The sequence below is a fragment of the Stegodyphus dumicola genome, chromosome 5 (assembly GCF_044657685.1).
Source record: "Stegodyphus dumicola isolate Sdum_Otavi_A_Nest chromosome 5, ASM4465768v1".
Taxonomy (NCBI): domain Eukaryota; kingdom Metazoa; phylum Arthropoda; class Arachnida; order Araneae; family Eresidae; genus Stegodyphus; species Stegodyphus dumicola.
The window spans coordinates 100,976,739-100,990,385 of record NC_140772.1 but is presented as its reverse complement, the minus strand read 5'-3'; the positions used below and the strand labels follow the sequence as shown (position 1 = coordinate 100,990,385).

Below are 13,647 nucleotides of genomic sequence, written 5' to 3'. Positions count from 1 at the left end.
TTCTTTGTGGGTGGAACATCTGAAGGATGTTCTAAACTTTTTTTCCCAAATTTACATTATTCTTTGTTAATTCTAGGAGCACCTCAGTTCAAATAAATGCCGTCTTGAATTATTTCCCGATAAGCGAAAGCAGACTTATGAAAGCTATTATTTTGTTTAATTAAAAATTATGGTATTGACTGGAGTTCCGGATTTTGAAGTTGCAGTCACATTCTAAAGTTACAATAACGCTAAAAGAAGCTTTTTCCTTTCTTGGAAATAAAAGATTGCAATTTCCACTTGAATCAGTATCTGTGGAAAAGAATTCAAGACTTCTGAACGAACGACTATAGGCACAGTGAAAAAATGAATCGATAGAATTAAAAAGGGATTATGCGACTTTTTTTTTCCAAAAATGAGATTAATGCCAGGAATTACTACACCAAGCTTCATAAATTATGTAAAAATTAGCTCAATCACCTCGGTGAAACAGGAGGTCGTATAATTCGCAGAAATTATTAAAAGGGGACATGTGCATACTATGGAGTTGTTCACTAGCTTGTGAATCGCATTCTCACTTACCGGTTGTTTATGTCGTAAGCACCCATTTCTAGCTTGCTTGTGAAATTGATTCCAATAATTTATAATGTAATTCAATTCTTCTGAATGAAATAAAAGCCGGAAAGGCGAAAACACAAAATAAACTGTCTATACAATTTACAAGAGGCATGTAATAATCATATTAAAGGTGACCGAAAGCATAATTCACAAGTGCACATCACTATCACCACTGGGATTTCAAAAATGAACCAATGCGCTTTTATTGCTTTTGTGAAGCTGAATCTTTGAAACTGTGCTTATGAGCGCATGTTGTTGTTTATGTTTTATTTTGTATTTGTTTCGCAGTTATAGATGTATTGAGTATAAATGCTGCTATCATTTTAGTAGAAAATCTCGTAGTGCTTTCATTTTAGAAGTTTATTCACTTTCGCGAAACTTATTACGCACTGATATTCGGATTAATGTTCGTGGCTTATTATCGTTCTTTATGTAGAGAAAATGACTCAAGCTACAATTAGCCCTAAATATTATGCATTTACTAACACCTGTAGATTAAGAAAATTCAAGCATATAATTTTTTTTTATTGAGCTGAGAATAGCTGGAAGTGTTACAATTAATCTAGTATTTATCTCAATACTTGCATTCCTTTGTTTTTGAAAGTGTACGATTCAAAATATATATTGTGTAAATTAAATTAAGTTAAATATAATTAAAATAAATTAAAATAAAATTAAATATAATAAATAAATTAATAATAAATTAAATACATTCGTTGTGAATAAGAGAAATTCATTCTGTTTGAAAAGTATTTCTTGTGCAGGCAATACATTTAAACAGTGCTAATGTGAAATTTAACACACTTAATGTGTAGAAATGCAAATTAGAAAAGTTCACTTTGAATTAAACTGTGCATTGGCTATTATTATAGAACATCTTTTTCATATAGACTGCAATGAAAAATGCTAAGACTTCTACTATTTACATATTTCATTACGCTTATATTTGATCTAACTTCGCACTGAAAATTATCACAATCCATCATGCTTTAATTATTTTATACAAGAAACTACGTGGCAAAAACATTTCAACGATCTTGTTTAAAGAGCTTGTGAAATGAGAAAAATATTACTGGAAGCCCACCGGTCCATTCGAGAAGCCACTCCCTCGATAGCGATACAGATGTGCACTTACGAAATAAGCTGATGGAGCGAGCTACTGCTGATAATTATCTTTATGTGTAGGAATGATTGTATTGTGAGTGATACTAAAGAAGCTTACTTCTTCTGTGATTTCCATAAAATTAGCATCTTCCTAAAACTATTGCATTTGAAATACGTAAATTTCGCGCTCGGCAATTCTAGAGGTGTATATATATTTTTTTTCTCTTGGATAAAAAAATCCCTAATTTACGGATTTCGAGTCAGGCCATTCTACAAGGAATTTCTTTTTCCTTTCGGGAAAATAATCACGAATTTACGCATTTCGAATGAGTAGTACCAGTTGGGGATCGTTTTTCCTTTCGCCGGTTTCATACAGCCGGCATAGTTGGCGGATGTAGATTAAGGTCTATTTTCTATAGACCTTCGGTATCTAGACGAACGTAATTGAAAGTCTTTTTCCAAAAGATAATCAGTACATAAGGTAAAGACTTACGAATGGGTTTATAGTCATTATTTTAATTGAATTTTAAAAAAATTTTCTATTATAAGGTATTTTAATTTTATATATTTTGAAAATCCGCAAATACAAAATCCTACCTCAGATGTTCCCTTCCCAAAACTTCCAAATTTCCACGTTCTGTCCAATGTTTGCACGGCATTTTGAATAAGTTTGTATATTGATCATTTTTCGTTTGTGGAAGGCTTAAAAGTGAAACAGAATAAATTTCTTTGTAAAAAGTACTAAATAAGATGAATTGAACACATTGTCAAACATGTTAAAACAAGAACCACACTGTGTTCATGGCACTCGTCGAAATGAAAGTGTTCGATAAAATTCAAATTTGTTTTCATATTAGGGGTCATTCCGTTCCTTCCATGCAATCATCAGGAGAACTGATTGGATCTACAGGTCAGAAGAACGTAAAGAATTGATGAGGAAGACAAGCAAAAAACAACGATTTAATGTAATACGGGTTAGGCACTGATCAAATCAACAGGTTGAGGAAATGAAGGGACTTAATGGAAATTTCTATGATCACGTGTATCAGATGAAACTACGGCATGTCAGAAAAAAACAAGACAAATTAACCTTCAGGATACCGTTCATTATGAGGCATTTTATCACCTGTGACCCATGTAAAGACAAGGGATACGCGGTTTGAGCAAAGATACGTTTATACCAAAGAAAAATTTACAGCGCTATCGTACCTAATTTTCTTAACGATATACTTTTAAAGCTATATTAACTTACCGTAACATTTGTTTCTATAAACAGAAACAAATTTCTTATAACAATGAGGGTTTTTACTATTTTGATCCTAATCTGAGAAAATGTCACAAAATGTAAAAAGAAGATATGTGTAAATTAAAAAAAAAATTGTGGAGGAAGGTGCTATGAACAGCTTAATTGTTTAAAAAACATGAATTACGTAGATTCCAGTTATATTAGTCTCGTAAATTTTTTTTGTTGACGTCTGACATTCTTATGAGAAGTTGGATAGTTTTTGTTGCTCATGTAAAATTTGACTTTTGTCACATAGCCCCTTTCGACATTCAAATTAAAACCTCAAAATGTGTGCGTTCCTTGCCTACAGATCCACAGAATATGTTCATAATGGTTGGATTTTTATGTAAGAAAACTATCTATGTGAAGCAAAATCAAAGGAATTTTATGATTACTTTCTTGATCTATGGCTTGAAAAATGCAGATGTGGATTTGCAATGGGGGAAAAACATAGGACAAAACTAATATTAGAGAAGGATAGCATCACAGATTTAACATAAAACTATCATAAAACCTTAGAGTTGATAGAAGTTTTAAACAGAAAAGACATACAAAGCTTTTTTTTTTTTTTTTTTTAATGACCGTTGTAACATAAATTTAAAAGGAAGAAAAACAATTGTACTTAAAAGTATAAAAGTATCCAACATTTGATGCAAGAGTTTTACAAAATGCAAGAAAGTGCTTACTATCCTTTTCGTATTTAGGAAGAGGCCGAGTCTGTGTTTGGGGTGGCATCTCTTTGGGTGGACGCACAGATCTACAGGTCTCTCCAAGGGGAACCGTGAATGCTCATGTTTATAGAGATGACATCCTTGATGCTTATGTGCTCCCATATGCCGGGGCAATAGGTGATGCTTTCCTGTTACAGGACGACAATGCAAGACCACACAGGGCTCGCATCGTATATGATTATCTTTAACAGGAAACAATTATGCGCATGGAGTGGCCAGCTCGATCCCCGGACTTGAATCCTATCGAGCACGTTTGGGATGCTTTAGGGAGACATTTAGCTGCTCTCAATCCGCCCCCTTAGAGCCTTGCCGCGCTTGCAACTGCTTTGCACGAGCAATGGCTCTCGCTTCCTATGGAACTGATAGACCGCATAATTGAAAGCATCACACATCGCTGAATATGCTGTATTGCTTCTAGAGGCGATTATTAAATTATGCATACTGAAGGTACTTTTACTATAGCAAACTGACATCTTCGATTTGTTCATTTTATACATGTGCTAATTTCTACACTACCATAACTGTCTGGTGATTTTTATGTTATTTGATACCATATATGTGTTGTATATTGTGAGTAAGTTTCATAAAATTCTACATGTAACTTTTCAGTAATCGTGATTTTGTGATTTTTCCTTAATTTATGATAACCAGTGTATATATATACAATAGCGAATAAAGTAAAAAATAGTTTAATATCCAATCCAATTACGCGCTGACGACAGCAACAAGAGCTGGGAATATGTAATACAAAATGAAATAGTAATAACATAAATCATTGACCAAAAAAAAAAAAAAAAGCTTAAAATCTAATAATAATTTTCAATTTGAGTGGAACGAGTCTAGAAACATGTAAAACAGAAATATTCCAACATATTCAAAAATAAAAGAAATAAATGAAAATTTCATCTGAAAAGTATGAAATAAAAATAAAAAAACAGAGAATTTTGTTCTTAAACTCTGTAATACAAGAGCAAAAAAAGTTTTTAAATGAAAAAAATATATACGTCCATGAGCCTAAAAATGTGTTAAGTAATAAATTTCGGTGAACTACGGATATGAAACTAATTAAACTCAATTAAAAATAATTAGAAAAAACTTCTATTGTAACATAAAATATGTAGTAGTAAAGGTGAATAATTAATAAAAGGAAAAAGGGTTGAAATACCTGGATTTTGAATCCAAAAAATCTGATGTGGACACCATATGACTTCCTTGTACGGCTTATTAAATTATGCATACTTTTTGCTGCGTTTCATTTAAACTTTTTCCCCCGAACTTCATTAGAGATATATTTCTCATTCAACCAATTCAGTTCTTACTTCGCGGTAAGGGAAAAAATACATGAAAACCCAAAACATCTTCATTAAAAATTGTAAAACACAGAAAAACCTAAAACACCAAATAGAGTTAAAAAAAAAGTAAAAATAAATAAATAAATAAATAAATAAATACAATTACAGTTTAAATTAATTAATTAAAATTAGGCAGAAAGACAGACTTTTCGGTGCACAAAACTTCTGGCCCACTCGACAAAAAGACACTGAAGTCGGTGTAGAAACTAAGTTAATTCACTATGCTACTACACTGGTTTTTATAAATTAAGCAAAAATCACAAAAATAGCTATAACTCCCTCAAAAATAAGCCAAACCGTGTAAAACTGAAAATGTTGCCAAGTAAGAGTAGCTGAGTAAAACTGTAATATGCAAATTAGTGGCGCTGCACTCAGAATACGTCATCTGCTAGGAGAATAAAAGTCTATGTTTGAGAGCAAGCCCACATATTTCATTCTGATAGTGACATCAGAAATGTGAGATAGCCAATTCATAACAATGACTTCCAGGCATCATTTGCCTGCAGAACTACGATGGAAAGCCATTGGGAGACTAGAGGCAGGATAAAGTCAAACAGAAGTGGCCAGATGGCTAAATGTGAGTCCTTCTGTGATTCATAGACTTTAGAGGTGATTTCAAACCACAGATTCGGCATCTAGGAGGTTAAGCCAAGGACGGCCAATTGCTACGACGAGCGCCGATGAACGATATTTGACATTATGTGCACGCAGGAATAGAACCGCTACTCCGAGTCTTCTTAGATCCTCCTTTGCTGCAGCCACCGGAAGGTTGGTGTCAACGTTAACTGTGCGTAGAAGGCTTCACGAAGGTGGTCTGTATGCGAGACGACCAGCCATTTGCGTGCCGCTCACGTCACGCCATAGGAAGGACCGTTTGCAGTAGGCACGACAGCATGTCCACTGGACGCCCGAGCAGTGGAGGGCTGTTCTCTTTACGGATGAGTCCAGGTTTAGTCTAAAAAAGCGATAGTAGGCGTTATTTGATATGGAGAGAACCTGGAACCCGTTATCATCTGTCAAACATCCCTTAAAGAGATACATACGGAAGAGGCAGTGTCTGTGTTTGGGGTGGCATCTCTTTGGGTGGACGCACAGACCTCTATGTCTTTCCAATGGAAGCTGTGAATGCTCAGGTTTATATAGATGACATACTTGATGCTTATGTGCGCCCATGTGCCGGGGCAATAGGTGATGCTTTCCTGTTACAGTACGATAACGCAAGATCACACAGGGCTCGCATGGTAGATGATTATCTTCAACAGGAAACAATTATGCGCATGGAGAGGCCAGCTCGATCTCCGTACTTGAATCCTATCGAGCACGTTTGGGATGCTTTAGAGAGACGTCTAGCCGCTCTCAATCCTCCCCTCAGACCCTTGTCGCGCTTGCAACTGCTTTGCAAGAGCAATGGCTCTCGCTTCCTATGGAATTGACAGACCGCATAATTGAAAGCATCATGCATCGCTGTATGTGCTTTATTGCTTCTAGAGGCGAACATATTCCATATTGAAGACACTTTTACTATAGCAATTTGACACCTTCGATTTGTTCATTGTATACATGTGCTAATTTCTTTTATACTACCAATTTGTGTGGTCATTTATTTTTATATTATTTGATACCTTACTATGTGTTGTATATTGTGGGTAATTTCATAAAATTCTACATGTAACTTTTTCAGTAATCGTGATTTTACCTTAATTTATGATAACCAGTGTAATAGTGCTATAAAAATAAAGAGAAATTTTGTATCCGTACGTATTCGTTACTAAAATAACAAGTACTTGTTTCTCTCGTATCGTTACTTTTCGGTACAATCGAGTACTAGTATGAAGCATCGCATCGTATTGCGTTGCACATGACCTCATTCGTACTTTGTACATATGTAGTGGATGTAATCCAGAGTCCGTGGGTATGTATAGCTGGGCACCCTGCCTCTGGGGATTATATCAGGGAACTGGTCCTTCAGGATGGGACTGGGTGTGGGGCTAACTATCCCACCCTGTAAAAAATAACGGTTCAGAAATCTCAATGGCTAAATAATGGACGGATATCGCACTGATGACATGGAACGAGAACAGATTTGCGTATTGGCACTTGGAATGCGCGTACACTCTATAAGGGTGTAGCACTTAAATATCTCATTGATATGTTTGAGAATTATAAATTAGACATTTTTGGCCATTCAGGAGATCATATGGCTTGGCCAAGGAATTTTGGATAAAAGAAGATACAGTGTTTATATAGTTGGTCTAGATAAGCAGGACTGCTTTGGGTTAGGATTTGTATAGTAATCAGGAAAATTAGAAACAGAGCCATAGACTTCAAACGTATGAATGAAAGAATTTGTAAAGTGCGAATTCGAGCTTGTCCTCAAAATATTAGTATTATCAGTGGACATGCACCCACTGAGGACAAATGCGAAACTATTAAGGATGATCAGTTTGCATGAGGAAAGTAGTGATAATGGCCTAAGAAAAAGATTGTTTCGTAAGAAAAGAAAGCATATATGGAACTTATGAACTTATTATAGGAGGTACCTTCTTTGAACATAGTAATAGACATAAAGTCCCATGGCACTCACCAGATGGAAAAACACTAAATCAGATTGGTCATTTCCTGGCGGATCTAAGACACCGAAACAGCCTTTTGGATATTTGCAGTTGTTGTAGAGCCAGTGTTGACTCCAATCACTTTTTGGTGATTTCTAGGCTGAGAGGAAGGATAAGGAAGACCTTTTGGATGAGGAAACAAAGGGATGAAGTCCTGGATGTTAACTCATTGCGCAAACCTGTGACAATGAAATATTATAAAAATAAATTAAAAGATAAGCTACTGAAATGTGGTGATTTACAAAATGCTGATTTCTCCTGGAAACAGATTGAAAAAAATAAATAAGGATACTGCAAGAGAAATTATACCAGAACTGAAAAGGAATAAGCGATATGGATGGTACGACTGCGATTGCGCAAAAATTACTGAGGAGAAAAACAAAGCTTATAAACTTACGATTCAAAAACACTATACTAGAGGAGCAGAGGAAAATTATAAAGAGTTGAGAAGACAAAAAAAAAAAAAAAAAAAAAAAGTTGTTTCGTAAGAAAAGAAAGCATATATGGAGGACACAGTTTACTGAGATAAATTAAAAACACAAAAGGAGTCGAGAAAATTTCACCAAAGAATTAATGCTCTCTATCTCACTTTTTCAAGACCTTTTACTTGTAGAAAAGGTGATGGTGAGCTTAAAAGTGATCGAGTTGAAGTGCAAAAAAGATGGAGAGAGTTCTTCAGGGATCTTCTCTGTGGAAGTGATCTTTCAAAGGAGAAGGCTGATCTAACTATCGACCTGAATGTTGCTGAAAATGATTGAACTCTGGAACCCGGTGCACCGTCCTTATATGAAGTGAGAAAGGCTATTGAAAATTAATTAATACTGGTCTACCTGAACTGATTGATGATATTCATAAGATTATATTTAGGCAGGTCATGGACGAAGAAGGAAAAGTTTCTAAATCAGTCGTCTTTCAGGAAACAGTAAAGAATTTCGTTTAATTAAATCAGTACATTGAAAAAGTCTTGATTTCTTTCATCAGAATGAAAATATTTTGCTAGTTGTCAACTATTGCAAAAAAGATATTGCCAACGATTTAAACAACTAGCTAATTGATTTTGTATCTAAATCCAAAACTGCCCCTCCACGGATCCCAAGCAAGAGGTATCGAAAGGATTGACAAATTATCAAAAGCTAGAATTCATATGAAGATGAAAAAAGGAGTTTAAAAACTACGTTCAGTTTAAAAAAAATTAATTTTGAATATTAAAAAAATTTTTCTAAAGTGGTGTGCAGAGAAGTTCCAGAATAAATCTGCTCAAAAAAGACCCGAAAAGGATTTTAAGTAGCAATTTAAGTGTGGATATAGGAAAAGTATTCTGATATAAACTTTAGTAAATCTAAATTTTAAATGAATATTTATGTCAAATTTGAAAAAAAAAAAAAAAAAAACATTTTTCAGTTCCTATCACTCTTGTCTAAGACCTCTTTACATGTTTAATGTAATTATAAATTATAAAGATAATCTATGGACGATGAAAAACTTTTAATTTCTAAAATTGCGATAAGGAATATCTCCCGAAACCTTACGTTACCTCCCGATTATCTCATTTCAAAAATGCTTTAATTAATATAAAAACCAAATTATGAAATCACTTACATGTTCCCAAGAATTTAGGTTAATAAATGATACCTAGGTAACGGCATCAAAGAAAACGGAGAGGTGCAAAATGAAATAATTAGAATGAAGAAAAAGCAATGTTCCATACGCCGGAAGTAGTATCTTCCGGGAAAATTAGCAAATGAACGGGAAACGCAGACTGGAGCTTTCGTTTCATTTCCGGCAAGTACGGTATGGAAGCGAAGATAAGAATTTTTTTTTCCCCCGACAAGAACAAAAGTATTTAGATGTCACTTTGGAAACTGTGTGTAAATAACGTTTGAGAAAGATAGAAAATAAAGAGAGACTGGTAGAGATATCTTTGAAAACGTTTGTCCTGGTCTTCATCTTGTTCTTGGAATTCAAATGTTAATTCAGGTAAAAGCTTTTCTTCCTTTTTGTAATTGCTGTGATTTCCAGTGATACAACAGAGAGCTTAATTTCAGCTGGTAAGCAAGGAAGTATAGCTCCAGTAATTTTTTTTTCAAATAAAATTTTAAATTTTTGTCGGGGTACATCACAGTCTTTCTTTAAACGAATTTCGTTATATCTTCTTCGATGTTTGAATAAATTTATGTCATATGATATTGTTCAAAACTCTAACATTTACTTAATTATGAAGCTAAATTTACTTTTTACAAGAATACTTATTTTTAGCCTAATAGCCCTTCTCTGCTCTTTTTAGCACAGAAGGGCTATTAGTCTCGAAACGACATTTTGCGTCGAATCATTAAAAGCGTTGCTGCCACCAAATATTATTCGCCCTCTATTATATTAAAAGAAATTAAATAACGAAGAATCTGCATGATGTATGTACGTTTCTCGCTCTGTGAAAAAAAAAAAAAAAAAAACAATGGTAACCCAGAGCCATCCAGTTTTGAATAACGTAATCCTCTAGCCGAAAATGGGTGCCTGGAAGAACGAATTTTGAATTTCGAATTTGTTTTATTATCTATTTCATATTTTATGAAACTTTAAAAATTTTTATTAAAATCTAAACGATTCCAAAGGCAGCAATGGCAACACTGTACGGAATAAAACACTTTTGTCTCCAGCGGGCGAGACTGTTTATCGCAAATTTTCAAGATATGCTGCTTTTAAATATGTTTAGCCCAAAGGGGCGTTAGCCTAAATGCTGTCGGAAAGTGTACTTTTGTGTAAACGAAAAAAAGGGCCCTTTAGGCGTAATATAAAATCTGAAAGCCTTCAGAATTTTTCTTTTATATTTTTGGAGTCATTTTTTTATTATTATTTCATATATCGGGTTGCTTCTGTTTTGCGTCTTTTTGAGCTCGGTGCGCTTAAATTGGAAATACTTTTTATATTTTTAAGCTTTATTGCTTATTTATAATTTCGTAGCTCTCTCTCTCTCTATATATATATACACACACACACACACACAACGTTTTTTTACCCGATCCTTTTTACACGATTTTGAAATAACACGGTTCATCAATAAGCATAAAGACACTGTTTCAGACGAATTTTTTGCTCTAGCATGAATCCTCTCCCAAACGTTTTTGCATTCTAATTTTGACAGTGTGATCAGAAGTCGGTCGGTTTTATGCCTACATATGTGTTGGTGACTTAGCTAGTGTCTACTTCATTCCAGTAGTCACGGGAAATACGCGAATTTTATTATCACTCTTTTTTGTATCAATGCAGTTCAACTTGAGCACAGCATTCGTTATTTAGTGTGAAAATGCTCAGTTCGTAGGATGCAATAGATAATTTCAATAAAGTTCTAAAAGTTGATGTTCTAATTAAAGTTTTTTCCCAATTCCATGGTGAAATTTCCAGTATAATTTGTATTAATGATAATTTTTTATAACTAAGAAAGGTAATATTGTGTTAAATTTTCGATCTAGAAAAGTTATAGTACCGTTATTAATAAAATGCCTGAACAACAACAAAATATTTCGAGGAGACAAGCAATTTCGTGAGAAACTAAAATAAAAATGTTAGACTGTCTAAAGAGAGACGAAGATCCTACATCCTTCGGCAAAACTTTTTGGTTTAAACGAAGGACTATAAGAACAGTTAGAAAAAATAAGAATTCCATTCGACAATCAATAATATCTGAATCGAAACTCAGTTACACTTTTTCTTATACTCGAAATCCTGTCTTAGAGAAAACGGAGAAACACATGACATTTTGGATAGAAGATTTACTGGAGAAAAGAATACCTATTGATGAGAAAATTTTAAAAGAGAAAGCACTTAGAATATACAACCAGTTCCGGGAATTGGAACCATCAACAAGTCTTCAACGAAGAAACTGTAATTTAATGTAAGTGAGGGATGGACAACAAGTTTTCTAAAAAAAAGACATGCATTTCACTATGTAAAAATAAAAGAAGTAGCATCAGCAGACGAAACTGCTGCAAAAATTCTTTCCAGATAAACTAGCAAAACTAATTCAACAGGGGGTTTATACTCTCGATCAAATTTTTAATGCTGACAAAACGGAATTATTCTGGAAGAAAATGCCTGAAAGAACGTACATAGCAAAATCTGAAAAATCAGCTGGTAGTTTCAAAGTAGCCAAAAATCAGGTCACCTTCTTGTTTTGTAGTAATGCATCTGGTGATAAAATGTTAAAGCCTCTGTCGATCAAGAAATCCCTTATGCCAAGAGCTTTAAGAGGTTAGAAAACTGAACAACTTCCGGTTTATTTGATGGCGAATAAAAAGGCATGGATGACGCCTAATCTGTTTGCAAACTGGTTCAACAACTGTTTTGTTCCTGAGATCCACAAATATACGGAACAAGGTTTGGAATTCAAAATACTTTTGCTGGTTGATAATGCGCCCAGCCATCTACTGCCGGATCATCCAAATATTCAAATGCTGTTTTTGCCGCTTAATATTACCTTGCCGATTCAGCTACTCGATCAGAGTATTATTGCAAAATTTAAAATGTACTACATAAAGAAAACGTTTAAATATATTTTAGATTTAGTGGAAGAAAGAGATTTGACAGTTGTGGAAAGCATGGAGAAAGTTTACAATTATGGATTGTATTACACATGCTTCTTTTGCCATCCAACAGTTGCGCCAATCGACCTTAGTTTTTTTTTTTCGGGGGGGGGGCTTATTACGTGCTCCGCCCTTAGGCACTACACGAAAAAGGAGGGATGCTCCGTGGAGGTTGTTTTAAGGGGAATTGGCTCGTATCCACGTTACACATGGGAAAAACCACGAAAACGCCCATGTAACCAGCCCGTTCGCCGGGACTCGAACCCCGGACCGAACTACCAGTGTTCAGCGGCTTTTACCGATCGGCCGCTGGCAGGCCTTAAATGCTTGTTGGAAAGAAAATTTGCTAGCATGCGTCAAATGTGAAAGTTTCGTAACACAAAAATCATATGTGTGTTCTGAAATTATAACTCTATCAAATGCAATTGATCGCGAAGCTTTTAACAACATGCAAACGGCTGACATCGAGGAATTGATGCGTGAAAGCCCTTTGGACGAGGATGATTTGATCGAATTTATGAAAGTCTATGATAATAAAGAAGTCGATAACGGCGAAGTCGAAGGTGAGGTTCAGCTATTAATGGTTGATTTAATTCGCAAGGCTTGAGTTTTGTGTAGGTGGATATCAAGAATTATATAAGCAACTTCAGAAACCCCCCCCAAAAAAACAGTCGCTATTAACAGACTTTATAACAATAAAAAAACCAACAGCGGCCGTTAAAAAGTGCATGCTTGTTATTACGTAGCGATGAATGATTGCGAAATTAATTTTTATTCCTAATTTTAATTTTAATTTTTATGGGTACTTTTGAACTGAATTTTATATCTACACTAATTTTAATTTTTTTTATAAAAAATGGTTTATTTTTGTTTTATAAGTATGTAATGTGTATTTCATTATTACATTTTTGCACTGTTTTTTGGGGAAAAGATTTAGAATTTTTTATCTTACACGATTTTTTAAAGTTGCGGAACATATCCCTAAATTTACCAAATATCGTATGTATTTTTTACACGATTTTTTGGGGGGGGCGCGGCTTTCTAAGAAACGTATCTACTTTGTAGAGAAAAGGTTAGGTTAGGTTAGTTTATTTAATTACGGCAAAGCCTCGAGGGCTATCTGCCTAAGAGGAGGGATGCCTTCGTGGAGGACTTTCTAAGGGAAACTGGCTCGTATACACGTTACACATGAGGAAAACCACGAAAACACTCATGCAGCCAGCCCGTTCGCGGGATTCGAGCCTCGGACCGAACTACCAGTGTTCAGCGACTTTACCGCTCGGCCGCTGGTGGACCGTGTAGGGAGAGGGAAAAAAAAAAAAAAAAAAAAAAAAAAAAGGAGTTGGGTGTATATACTATATATAAGAGTTTAACCCCCTCTGTGGGTTT

General features: G+C 34.7%; 1 protein-coding gene across 5 annotated transcripts in view; it reads left to right on the top strand.

Moving 5' to 3' along the window:
- LOC118197409 (uncharacterized) overlaps positions 1-13,647 on the top strand; it is a 99,934-nt gene that overhangs the window by 28,690 nt on the left and 57,597 nt on the right. The window contains exon 1 of one of the 5 annotated variants that reach the window (XM_085816902.1): positions 9,507-9,658. The exons of the other annotated variants lie outside the window; for them this stretch is intronic. The gene's annotated coding sequence lies outside the window, so the exon portion shown is untranslated. Of the gene's footprint in view, positions 1-9,506; positions 9,659-13,647 lie in introns of those variants that run through there. 5 annotated transcript variants of the gene reach the window in all.